The 13,882-nt window shown below is 36.7% G+C and overlaps 2 long non-coding RNA genes and 1 pseudogene across 2 annotated transcripts; all 3 read right to left on the bottom strand.

Moving 5' to 3' along the window:
* Positions 1 to 4,861: 4,861 nt before the first annotated feature.
* LOC114277552 (uncharacterized) lies at positions 4,862 to 5,701 on the bottom strand. Its single transcript, XR_003634633.2, has 3 exons — positions 5,390 to 5,701; positions 5,219 to 5,300; positions 4,862 to 5,132 (listed from the first exon to the last, which is right to left on the bottom strand). It is a non-coding gene; the product is annotated as an uncharacterized LOC114277552 (long non-coding RNA).
* Positions 5,702 to 8,350: 2,649 nt separating this feature from the next.
* Positions 8,351 to 8,612, bottom strand: LOC114277553 (uncharacterized). Its single transcript, XR_003634634.2, has 2 exons — positions 8,533 to 8,612; positions 8,351 to 8,448 (listed from the first exon to the last, which is right to left on the bottom strand). It is a non-coding gene; the product is annotated as an uncharacterized LOC114277553 (long non-coding RNA).
* A 3,648-nt stretch (positions 8,613 to 12,260) lies between these two features.
* LOC114299320 (chloroplast envelope membrane 70 kDa heat shock-related protein pseudogene) lies at positions 12,261 to 13,557 on the bottom strand (annotated as a pseudogene).
* Between the last annotated feature and the right edge of the window lie 325 nt (positions 13,558 to 13,882).

A 13,882-nucleotide genomic window follows, 5' to 3' on the forward strand; every position in this document is an offset into this window, starting at 1 on the left:
ATGCAATATCATAAGCATTTTAAAGCATAAATAATGAATTATTATCACAGAAAAAATACTTTTTATTTTCATAAAATTTTCAAAATTTTACAGAATATGGAAAATTTAATTCTGAGTCTAACAGTACCAAGCACGCATAAAACAAATCTATAACGAATTAATTATGACCATTTAACGCGATTTAGAATTTAAAACAAAACAAACAGAGCCTTAGTACCAGCAGCCAAGCCAGCCAAGCAGCGGAGGAAAAACGACACGGCTCATCACGCGGCTCAACGCACGGCTCATCGAGTGGCTCAGAACGCGGCTTAGCGCACGGCGCGCGAGCGCGTGGACAACGCGACTGATGTGCGCATGATGGCATTTGGAGGCGCGTCGGAAGCACGTCTGGCGCGTGGCAGCGCGTGGAAGCCGCTCACGGCGTCAGGTGGCGCGTGCGGCCCATGCGCCGCCTTCAAGGGTGTTTTTTCGTCCAATATTGGTACTGACGGACTCCATTTTCCAAAATAAATACATTTATGGTATTAAAAATGACATTAATGAACATCAAAAAAGAGGTATTTTATGCTCTTAATCTAATGAGAGTAGACATCTTCCTCCTTTATAAACATTCATGTATATAATGTGTACATATATATATAAAAATATATACATGATTAAAGAAAACACGAAAATACCCATTCATGCTCTGATACCAATGTAAATCAAAGTATAAAACGCAGCGAATGATTAATTTCAAAGCCATACCTTTTAGCAGAGTTTAAAGAGAAGGATCTCGTGGGTAAATCGCGTGTATCCAGAAAGTAAACAACCAACCCAACAGTGGAATGATATTACAAAATGAATATCACTCACACAAATCACAGTGCAAAATGGCTTGATCGTTGTTTTTTGGGAGAGAGTCAGTATATGGGAAAAACATAAAACATACGTTGTTTTTTCTGATTAACCATATCCCATATCATATCAGATATATAAGATATCTATGTCATCTATCTATATCAGTTGATATGACAGATATAGATATCCTGAGTGGTTATCCAAATAGGTTTTGAATTCAAATTTAAACTTATTTGGATAGGGTTCAAAAGGTTCAAAGGGTAATGCCACATGGGCGCCCAATTTCTAACAGTTATAGCTGAAGTGCTTCTATTAACTCAACCAATGCGTTAATATACAAATTCATTTGTTTTATGGTTTTAGCATTAAGCTCTGTGTATTTGTATAAATGCTTACAAATTTACGCTATTATTATTGTTATTGGTCAATTCTAATAGATGAAATTGTTTATCCTGGTATGATTAGGTACTGGATAATGCTTTGTCCCAAAATTCATAGAGTAAATAAAAAGTCTAGTAACTCATTCTTTACTCAAATTAGAGGGTGCTATAACTGATGCAACGTTTCTGCTGTGGAATCGGTAAACGATAGCATAATTGACATGAGTTGTGAGAACTATTTACTTAAAATTTGTTTGGCTGTCTGTGATTTCATGTAAGATGTCCTCCTGATTGAATTAGTTTTCAACTGTCTTTTGAGGTTATAATTTAATTGTGGCTTGGGATAGGATAGCTGTTGTGGGTTGTTACACATCTATAGTTTTTTTATGCATCCTGTTCATTTATGTGTGCCCCTATCACTGGAGTCCAGTGTCCCCTTCCCCACCCAACCCCTCCTTGTTCTAGGTTTCCATTCCAATTTTTTCCTTTTTATCAATTTTATCCGCTTGGTGCTCTTAAATTTATATGATTCGAATGCATGTCAACGGCTTATTTAATGTTGTGTTTAACAGGATGTTTACCTACTTTGGCTACAATACCGGTCTGGATTGGTTTATATCAAGCTCTTTCAAATGTGGCAAATGAGGTAGTTAAGAAGTTGTTAAATCTTTGGCTTTTAAACAATGTTGATGGAATTTTTTTTTTTAAATGCAGAATAAATAGTTTATTGCTGATTTTTCACATCATCTTTACTCGAAGGGACTGCTGACAGAAGGTTTCTTTTGGATCTCCTCTTTCGAAGGCCCAACTACAATAGCTGCTCAACAAAGTGGAGCTGGAATTTCCTGGCTTATTCCATTTGTGGTAATTACACCAGGTTCTCTATCCATTGTCTTCGTTGTTTCTTTTATCTATATTTATTTGGAATTTTATTTCTTTGACATCATTTTTTAGGTTGACGTCCCTTATTATGCATGCTTTGTTCCAAACGCTTGAAAGGAAAGGAACCAACATAACTATATGTTCATCTGTTGAAACATTTTGGCTTAAAGAACGTTGTTCAGTGACAAAGGCATGGACTAGGACAATCTTTTTCTTTTCACCAACTCTCATCGGTACAGAACAAAAGTTCATTTGTAGATGACACCATCTTCTTCCGTTCTGCCGCCAATAATATCTCGATCAAATTTATTATTTAGTTGGAGATTATTTGAGCCATGTAGATCAACCTAGGGAAGATCATTGATTGGCAGGTAGGATTTACATCATGTGTAAGGACAGATAGGATGCGGATAAGTTCTTAACTTTATTTCATTTGTTCATTATGTGGTACAGAGGATTGGTTTTGTTACAGTAAATCAGTGTGTTGTAAATGTAAGTATGAATTTCTTAATTTTCAAGACCAAAAAAAAAAAGCTTTAGAGGATTTTGACATTGATTGAAAGATGTAACTAGAGATATCTACATGAACTCAGGGACTAGATTTCTTACATAATGGAAAATAGAGTAAACTCTCAACTTTATAAACTCCACAATAAATGAAATATTACAAATTCAAGGTTTTCTACAGGACAGGAAGGTTTTGGAAGAGGTTTATGCTTCTAATGGAAGTAAACCAGTTCCAAATTATTCTAGGCCAAAGAGGAGTAAGCCACTGAAGCGGAAGCGTGCAGTATGAAAATGTATACTTATTTGAGAGTAGATACAGCGAGTCTTGTATATTTGAACAAAATGTATCTTAGTCAATGTATAGCGCTTGCGCATATGTTGAAAATTACTTATTGAAAAGGCCCAGCATAGTGTTTGGAACAAGTTGTGGGTACTTGTATCAAGCCCAATACGCGGCAAGCCCTACGGGTGCCACATCACCAAAACCCCACCCACGTGACAAACCAATAAGGCACCATGTGGGCATGTCATATATTTGATACATGGCGAGCCCTACGGGCGCCATGTGCCAGGGCACCACGCAAAACCAAGACTATATGTTTAGCTTAAACGGGAGCATACATATAAGCCCAAACATATCTAAATATGAAGAGCCCTGCAACAAGTAGCACCATGGCCCCGCAGGGCCCATGGTCCTTCATACCTCGTTTCAAGACCAAACAACAATATAATCAGCCCCCTGGTTCACTTGGACTTGGATTGATAAATACTGGCTCTCGTAAACATTGAGATAGGCCTGCGGCCCATTCTTCTACTTGGTCGCTTGGAAGCGAGCCCCTGGCTCTCCTAAACACTGGGGTGGGCCCTCGTTCATTCACCTACTTGGATGCCTAGGTTGGGAGCAGGACTCAGGCACTATTGCTCGAGATCGTCGAGATAGTTGTCTTCTAGCTAAGATAACTCCATCTCGACCAGGCTTGGAGAAGAGGCAACAACGACCTTACACTCATGTCATTCAATGCATATACGAAACATTACTTTCCGCTTGCTATGAAACGTTGCTCTCTGCCTGCTGTCAAGCCACAGACGACAGAAGGGCTTATATCACTTCTGGCAGAATTGAGGAGAACGAGCCACCTGTTTAACAGTTTTCTTGGGCTCTAATACTCCTGTGGCCTATATAACGTATCGTATATGCAGCAAGACACCACACAACAACACAACCCCATAATTCTAACACACTATGTCTCACACTTAAGCACTCTCTCTCATACTCTACATCAGTGTTCAAGGTCCATCACTGTCAACCTCTCCCTCTCCAAGCTCGCCTTGACTTCCTCCTCTCCACCTCCGGTGATCTCAGGCCATTGAAGTGCCCCCCATCTTCCTAGACTACCTCTGACCACACCTCTCACCCACACAAGTCAAGAGTTTTTGCACTCTTTTAGAAAACCAATTGCTGAACCATAAATTCTAGCATTAGATTTAAGTGATGACTCATAGCTCTTGAATACCACTACAAGAATTCACACTTTTGGCAACAAAAAAATTGGTCTCTAAAAGTCTATTTTTAGTCGGCAAAAGTTATCCGCGACCAATTTTTTTGCTCGCAACTTTGGTCGCCAATTGAGGGTCGGCAAAAGTAATTCGCAACCAAAATTTTGGTTGGTCGGCAAAAGTTGGATTTGCCGACTAAATTTTTGGTCGCTAAATATTTAATTACCGCGACTAATTCATTTTGTCGCTAAAACACTTTGGTCGCGAAAAGTGATATTTTCCCGACCAAATATCTTAGTCGCCAATTGACACATTTCACGACCAAAAAGTTTGGTCGCCAATTATCACATTCAACGACCAAAAAGTTTGGTCGCCAATTGTGACATTCCACGACCAAAAAATTTGGTCGCCATTTGTTACTTTTCGCGACCAAAACTTTTGGTCGGCAAAAGTGAGTTTCCACGACCAAGAGCTATTTTGGTCGGCAATAGATGTATTTTTTGCTACCAAAACTCTTGGTCGGCAATTGTCATTTTTTGCGGAAAAAAATTATTTTGGATGTCGCGACTAATAAATTGGTCGCCAAAGCAGGAAAACAATACACCTGTAATTCCTAATAATTCATTCAATCCATAATAAACCTATAATTTCAAAGCATCATTCAAATTAACTGAATCATTAACATTCGACACAATACATAATTCATTAACATTCGACACAATACAACTATTCTAAGTTTTCATTCATAAGTCACATCCATCTAGCATAACAATTTGAAACATAACTATTTGTTATCCATGCGCAGCTATCAACAAATAAAACTACTAATATTTGTTATCCATACACATCCATCCAAAAATATTTAATCCTCCCAAAAATGCTCATACTGCCAAGTAGTCCTGTACAATTTAGCTTCGTGAACTTGTTAAGAAATATGTTGGGAAAGGTGCTCGTCTGGTTCGTGAACTTTTGATCCACTTTTCAATGATGGCCCCATCAATATTGTTTTAGCCACTTCAAATGTTTCTGGGAACAAAAAAAAATTATGCCACTATGAAACAGCACTACCGAACAAAGATAATAAAACCTCAACAAACTTCACTACAACATACCTTGAAAAGCCCCAGAGTGCTTCAGTCGTTCAAGAACAATAGCTAAGGCAGGTCCTTGAATATCTTTCAAATTCTTGGTCACCTAGTCATGTAACAAGACAATAAACTCAGGAGTTCTGCTAGATTTTTGACAAAAACCAAAGGGGGCACCAAAAATTTTTGTCTACATACTGCATCAGGACCACAGACTCTGAAAATTTCACCAATGCATACTTCAGCTGCTTTACAAACATCTGCTGATTTATCCTATATATAAATGCAAAACCAAGCAATTAAATAAAGTGATAAAAAAAATGATGAGTTATTTGCCCTTAAATTTTGACTAAAAAATTATCCACAGACCTAAAAATGACCAAACAATGTCACTAATGGAACAGTATAAAATCTATCTAGATATCTTTGTAAATTGAATGCACAAACTATAAAATTCAATCAAGTTCTATATCCTAAAAACCATTATCATATATATGATAAACTCAAACACAAAACCCACAAGTTCTCTCCTTTAAAGTCGTGAGGGAATTTGGGGAATGAGAGATCGATTTCAAAATTCCCTAGCATCCCTTCGATTCAAAGCGATGATAAAAACTCATAAGTGCACACTCAGATTATCTCAAATCGTGACAAATCAAACATGATATAGAAAGAAAATAAGGAGAGAAAATTTTATTCAACCATAAAGAGAGAAAACAAGCATTAAAAAGTGACTAACGAGAGAAAATTTGTAATCTGCTCCACATTTGTTGGTGTGTAGGTTAAATTAGCTTTTGGTGTGGAGACTAAAGCAACAATAAAAGGTGGTATTCTATTCAACCATAACTACATGGCTCCAATAGAAAAGCAGTGGCCTAACCACAAGGAAAATTCAAGCATACCAATAGAAACAAAGAACAGAGCAAAAAAGGAAAAAAGAAGAACATTGAAACCCCCTTTATGCAAAGATTAATAATTAACATTTTGTCATAACTCAATTTGAACACAAAACAACCTACAAAAAACTAAGAAGATTTTCATCTGCTTATAAGGAAATTCCTTTTTCATACAAATTTGTGCCCATATTATTTATCAACAGAAAAATTGAAACTAGACGTACAACAAAATTAGTCCATAGAAAATTCTATCACAATGAAGTAGATATAAATTCTAAGTAGATACAAACTCTAAACTTGAAATTGAAATGGAATGCAACGTAATAATAGAGAGAAAAGGTTAATAACAAAAAATATTCTTTATGATTTTAACAGCAAAACCAAACATATTTAGGTGAAATCGTTGTGAAGTTCAAGAAGAAGAGATCAAATCGTTCAGGTGGGAATTTATTACCTAGGTTAGAGGCCAACAGGTTGAAAGAGAAGCAATTGATCATCTGTATCACAAAAAAGACGTCGAACTCGGTGAAAACAATTTCCTTCTGATCACGTAAAATCTATCAGATTAATATATATGCAGATTAATCATCTGTAGTCTTCCTTCTGATCACGTAGCATATATATATATATATATATATGCAGTTTGTGACAAAATTGAAGGAGAGAGAGAATGATGCAGTTCAGTGAATCAATTTCCTCCAAACCATTGTTCGATCAAATATGAAATTGCTATCTCATTTCTCTCTAGAAGTACGAATTAGTTACCTGGTGAATGAGAGAGGAGAGATCGGAATGGACGAGAAGGAGGCGATCGATGTCATCGTTTTCGATTGATCTTCGTTCATAGGAAGAAAATTGATGCCGATGGAGAGAAAGGAAAGAGAGAGAGACATCCAATCTGGGTTCTTTCTCAACAAAGGAATTTGATTACTAGAGATCCAATATTAGGAGAAACTTATTACATATCACCATATTAAACCAAATTACCCCAATCTGGGTTCGATTGATGCATCAACAGTGTGAAGTAGAAAATTATTGGCGATGGCGATTTGCAGTAGTGGCGACGTGCGACCGACGTGAGCAATGTTGGTGAGGGACTTCGGTGAGCTAGAGAGAGTGGGCACCGATTGAGAGAGAGAACACAGAAAGAGGGAGGGGCAAGCCAACATAGAGAGACACAGATTAGGGCTTTTTTTAGATAGAGACAAGGGAGATCAGGGCTTTAATTTTTTTTTCTGAAATTCAATTCCCGCCCCACGTTTCAAATTTCCCCTATGACATAGAAGAGAAATTATGAAGAATTTTGTGAACCTAGCCTTTATATGGAATCGTCTTAGGTCTAGAAATTCATTTTTTCACATTTTGCTAAAATCCGAACCTCTTTCGTGCCTCAAAATGATTTTTGCCCAACATAAACTCTTTTTGAACTTATAATTATATCCCATGTGTTTTGAACATTTTCAAAGTTGATTTCAAGTCCTAAAAAGTCCAAAATTTTATTTGAAAACGATCTAGAATCAACCTGGGAAAAAACTAACGGGTAGCACCAAACAAGCCCCAAATGACCGGCAGATCATTCTGTTAAACACCAAAGGGCTAGAGTACGAGGAATTTACAAAAGAAAAAGGTCCCAGTTAATGTATTTAATGTATACTTGATTTGCTTTCTTTGTTTCGCATTCTTTTTGCCATGTTAGTTTCTAGGCTTCTAGTTTTTCTTATTTAATTCATGTTTATTGCTTTAGTTCTTCTCATGTTTTTGTTCATGCATTATAACATGTTTAGACTAGTTCGAAATTGCTAGTTCACATGAATATTGCTTACGATTGCATTAAAGTAGAGTCTTTCACACTTTTTCAATTTCTAACCATTTTTGGGGGGCATTTTTCTCTTACAACAGTATGAAGTTCTATAAAAACTGTTTTAATTTGCTCAGAAAAAACTAGGGGCGAAAGAAAACAAATTGAACACTCAAATGTTCTACTCTTTCAGTTTTTAGAAAAAAAAAATTAGAAAGATTGAGACTTCGATGAGACTATTCAAAGGAAGGAGAGGAGGAAGCAACGTACCAAGTAAATAGCCTTCTTCGATGAGACGATTGAGAGAGATTGAGACTGGGCTCCTTCATATTTGCTCCATTAGAACTTCTGTGCATTTTGATAAAACCCTTGGAAGCCAAAGAGCTAGGGTTGTGTAATCTGATATATTTATTTATTTATAAATATATTTTTTGGGGCTTTCATATTTCAATTGTATAAGAAAAAGGGGTTTTCTTCAATCCATGTCAATCAAATTAATTACAGGAGGCAAAAACTACAGGTTTAGCAAATTCAAGGTGAAGAAACTCTTGAGAGGCAAAGATCTGAAAAGTTGAAAATTATAGTTAGGGTTTGAAATTGGGGGAACGAGAGAGAGAGAGAGAGAGAGAGAGAGAGAGCGTGTTTACCTGATGCAAGAGGTCTGAAATCGAGAGGATTAGCAATGGTAGAGTGTAGGCGGCTCCACGCACTGCTACCTGGTTTGGTCAGTTCGCCGCTGACCTCAGTTCGCTGACCTCTACCTTGGTCAGTTCGCCGTCGACCTCACAGTGGGGAAATAGGGCAACGCCACCACGGCGCGAGACATTTTTGGTGGTGGTGGTTTTGAATGGTGGTCTAGGGTTTGTGCTTGTGTGAATAATAGAGAGAAACAGAAACAGATGGAGAGCGTGAGAGAAACAGGGATACATTGTGGGCATATTTTGATATATTTGTTTGTTTGTTTGAGAGAAACAGATGAGAGAGGAGAAAATGAAAATGTGTGAGCTAACAGGTTGCTAAAGATAATTTTTTTTAATTGCCAAATCTCAATCAACGGTGACTAAAATATTAGTCGCTAAAAGTGCTAATTTGGCGACTAATTTTTTTTGGTTGCTGAAAATAAGTTTTTGGAGACCAAATTTTTGGTCGCCAAAAAAAATGTCACCTTCCGTGACCAAATTTGTAGTTGGTAGCCAAAAGCATACCACTTTCTGCGACCAACTCTTTTTTTGGTCGCCAAAATATAACCTTCTGCGACCAATAATATTTGGTCGCCAAAAATAATGATCATTCACGACTAATTAATATTTGGTCGGCAAATGTCATTTTTTTGCGACCAAATTTTTTTTTGTCAGCAAAAGTGGTGTGAATTCTTGTAGTGTACTTTGAGGAGTTGAATTTTATGTCCTGCATTGTTTTATTAGAAAGTTCATCCCTACTTACTGGCTCCCATTATATGAGGGTCTTGGGAGGTGCAGATTTGAATTTGATATAACTCTTAATATTTGGAATAATATGCACAAATGGTTATCCTAAGACTTAAAACCCACAAACTCACACTCGGCATCTAGAGTTATGATCCGGTGCTTTTTTTATTATATAAAAAGAATAAAAGAAAGAAATAGATTTTATCTGGATGGATATTGCAGAGTCTGCAAAGTTGAACTTTCCCATGCTTAGCAACTGTAGCTTGAGCAAAGTCACTTTCTCTGGAGTGGGAGTAGAACCTTGCAACTCCTTTGTGAGTAGCAAGAGGTACACATTTGTTCAAATATGATGAGAAGATGAAACACATGAACCCCCTCGCCTTTCAAAATCAGCGGGCAGTGAATAATCCTAGCTCGTGCAGAACCTTTTTGCAAGTATATGACAGCAAATCTGAATAAAATTTGCAATTCAAAATCAATAGTTTATTGCTTGAATGTGGCCTGGTAGGGACACGACTTTATTTTTTTTTTGTTTTACAAAATATGTTAGGAGCCATTATATTTTGTTTTAAATAATATTAGGAGTTTATGCTGGGGCATCTATTGTGTAAAGGGTGAAGGAATTTGAGTTCTTTCTAGTTATCATTGCATGGGTGATGAAATTCACGAGTCTGCTACTACTTTCTTATGAGTGCATGTTGTCGGCACCCCACTGCATATTGAGTACTTAGAGTTATTTTCATTATAGGAGACATGTAATCTAAGGTCTCTACCTTAATTTGTTTGAATTATTTTTAAAACAAGTCATATGTATGTAGGCCTAATGGGATGGTTTGAGAAATGTATTGCTATGTTTAATGTCAATTTTTTGGATTCAATTTTTTGGAAATTGATTTTTTTTTTCGTGTTTTTTTTTATTTTTTTGTTTTTAGTGAATACTTTTAAAATTTTAAGCAATTTTTTTACTTTTTTCAGATGCACCTTACTTAGATGTATCTAAAAAATAAAATATTTATAAAAAATATTTTAAAAAATCAATAAATACACAAGAATACGAAAAATATATTGAATTTTTGTTTTTGTTTTTTTTATTTTATATTTTTGGTATTTAGTATTTTTTTAAAGATTTTTTTTACAAATATTATATTTTTTGAAGTGTATTTATGTTAGGTGTATTTAAAAAAAATTTAAAAATTGCTTAAAATATTAAAAAATCAGTGAAAAAATAAAAAATAAAAAATTTCAATTTTCTAAAAAATGAATTCAAAAAACTCAAACCAAACAAGCTAAATTAGGCTTGGATATTATAGGCCCAATGTTCGGGTCAAGCTGGGTTTAGGCAGACACAAAGTCTTTTATTAAGGCTTGTTTTTGAATTAAAAGTTGATTTTTTGACTTTTTTTAGTTTTTTTTTTGAGAAAACGTATAAAAAGTAGAGAGATAATGGCTTGGTTTGGTTTGACTTTGGGAGATAAGTTTTTAAAAAATATTTTGAGAAGAGAGTTTAGAAATTTTTATAATTTGTTTGGTTGTATATTTTGAAAATAATTTTAGAATTTGGGAGTTTGGACTGATTTGATATTTTGTTGTAATTGAGTAGATGTATGTGAGAGAAAAAATGATTGAAAATGATAGAGGAGAGAGAAAAAGTGATTGATTGATGTGTAGAAAAGAAAAAGTGATTTTGGAAATTTTTTGAAGAAAATTACAAACCAAACAAAATTTCTAAAAATTTTCTCCAAAATCTTTTTCCCAAAACCAAACCAAACAAGGCCAATATGACTCAAAATACGTTAAAAGCCAAATTGGCTTTTAACCAAGTTCCCAAATTGGGCCTAAGTAGTGCAAGTTCGATTCAAACTCAACCTTGCCCGATCGACCTGCACCTCTAGGTTTAAAGAGACCAGAGTCGCGGACACCGCTCGAGCGTAGGTTTTGTCTAGAGGCAATACTAGCAAACTTCACACCTATCACTTCACTCGAGTGCAAGAATGCACACTCGAGCGGTAGATGCAACCTCTCAGTATCTCAAAAATCAAACTGAGGTACTAGATGGCTCATTTCAATGCTTGAGCGCAAACTCCATCTCTTGAGCAGTTCATGAATATTGACTGGTTAAAATTGCTGAATTTGAAAGCAAACCAAACCAATCAACATTACAACTCAACTGTTTTTGTTCGCGGAATTGCCAAATCAAGGAACCTAACAATCTCCTCATTTGGCAATTCCTGAACAAAACACTTCTAACATTAGAAACCCTAACAAACACACAATCTACACACAACACAACCTAACCACTCTATACAACAGTGAAGAACCACCCTGCAAACACACAGTATATAAATGGATAGCAATAGAGATGGATAGATGATTAGCAAAGTAAATTAATCCAAAAAACACTAAGCATATGCTAACATCTCTCCCTATTTTTGTCCAGAAAAGACAAAGGCAGAATAACCAAGAACATGTTCAAAATACAACAAGTACTAATCCCAAAAACAAATAAAACCATGAGAGACAATCCCAAAAACCTACAACCATAATAGATCAAACAAGTCCAAAGACATCTAGAATAGAAATACGAGAACCTTGAGAAACCAACAACCACAGATAAAGAAGAATCACTGATATGGCAGTGGTAAAGGTGGCTGCATCTGGTAATAAGATACGAGCTAAGAGACTCGATAGGTCACCTGATCAACAGAAGAGGCAATGTGGCCAGTAGTAGACTCTAAAGAGGTAAGACACCTATCAAATTGCTCGAGAAAAGCATTAAGATGATCAAAGCGCTGATTCATGCCACGTTCAAGCTGAAAGATCTGACCATGAATAAAATGAGGATAGGCAGGCTCCCCCACACCACTAGCAGTTACATCAAACTCAACTTTCTCCTTGGCTTGTTCATTACTTTTATGAGAAGAACCCTTACCCCTCACATGAGCACGACTCTAAGACACAGTTTTCTTAGTGAAGTGTTTAACAGGATAGGCTCTTTTATCATCCTTAGAAGACTTAATATCGAGAGAGAAAAAACCATCCTCATCCACAGCTCCACCCATGTCACCACCAGCAACACCCTAGTACATCTTGGCAATTATTGGATTACAAATTCACTCTAACTCCTTCATATTGTACTCAAATTCATCCGCCTCAGCGAGCTAGTTTGCATCCAACCAGTGAATGGCCTTATCAATTGCATCTTCAATCTTTTTTTTGTCAGCAAAACTAAGCTTTGCACTAATCTTTTCATCTTTGATCGTGTTTCTCATATTGTACGCGTAAGTCTCCAACGCATTCTTCGCCTCCACCTTCTTCTTGTGCCTTTCATCTTCCGATTTGTACTTCTTAGCCTTTTGCACCATCTTCTCAATCTCCTCATTCGATAGTCAACCTTTGTCGTTGGTGATGGTGATTTTGTTCTTCTTCCCTATAGTATTGTCCTTTGTAGAGACATTCAAAATACCATCAGCATCAATGTCAAAACATACATTGATTTTAGGGACACCACTAGGAGCAGGAAGAATTCTAGTGAGCTCGAATTTGCCCAACAAGTTGTTGTCTTTGGTCTTGGTTCTCTCACCTTCATAGACTTGAATTAACACACCAAGTTGGTTATCAGAGTATATAGAGAACACTCGCTTTTTCTTGGTTGGAATTATTGTGTTTCTTGGAATCAAAACAGTCACGAGCCCACCATCTATCTCCAAACCAAGGAAAAGAGGGGTGACATCGAGCAACAAGAAGTCCTGCACCTTCTATTTGCCCTCACCACTCAAAATTGCAGCTTGAACCGCAGCACCATAAGCAATTGCCTCATTTGGTTTAATGCTTTTGTAGAGCTCCTTCCCATTGAATGAGTCCTGCAACAATTGTTGAACCTTTGGGATCCTAGTAGAGCCACCAACAAGAACAATGTCGTGGACATTGCTCTTGTTCATCTTCACATCCCCCAAACACTTTTCCACGGGCTCCACACACTTCCTGAATAAATCCATGTTCATCTCCTCAAACCTAGCTCGAGTAATTGTTGTGTAAAAATCAATACCCTCATATAAAGAATCAATCTTGATTGTAGTTCACGTAGTTGACGAAAGAATCCTCTTAGCTTTCTCACAAGCGGTCCTCAACCTCCTCATTGCTCTTGGGTTCCCACTAATATATTTCATGTGCTTCCTCTTGAACTGCTGAACAAAGTGTTTCACTATTCTATTATCAAAGTCCTCACCCCCCAAATGTGTGTCACCAGCTTTACATTATGCTTTCTTACCGTTAATATCTTTTATTGAGCGGCTAAGTCTTTTTTTTTTTTCCAACTTTACATTATGCTTTCTTACCGCTAGTGCAACTGGGCCATCGCATGAGCGGCCAGGCCTTATTGCAAGTGCGACCGGGCCACTGCAAGTGTAGTTGGGCCTCAATGGCATTTGCTCGTACGAGCGGCCCAGGCCACTGCACGTGTGGTCAACAGGGCCGGCTCAGTTTTGTTTTCTTATTATTTTCTCTGACTTCCAAGCCTTTGTTTGCATACTTTCCACATGTTTTTCATTGCATTTGCATTATATGAACACAA

The sequence above is a fragment of the Camellia sinensis genome, chromosome 14 (assembly GCF_055761805.1).
Source record: "Camellia sinensis isolate YWXY chromosome 14, ASM5576180v1, whole genome shotgun sequence".
In the NCBI taxonomy this organism is placed as follows: domain Eukaryota; kingdom Viridiplantae; phylum Streptophyta; class Magnoliopsida; order Ericales; family Theaceae; genus Camellia; species Camellia sinensis.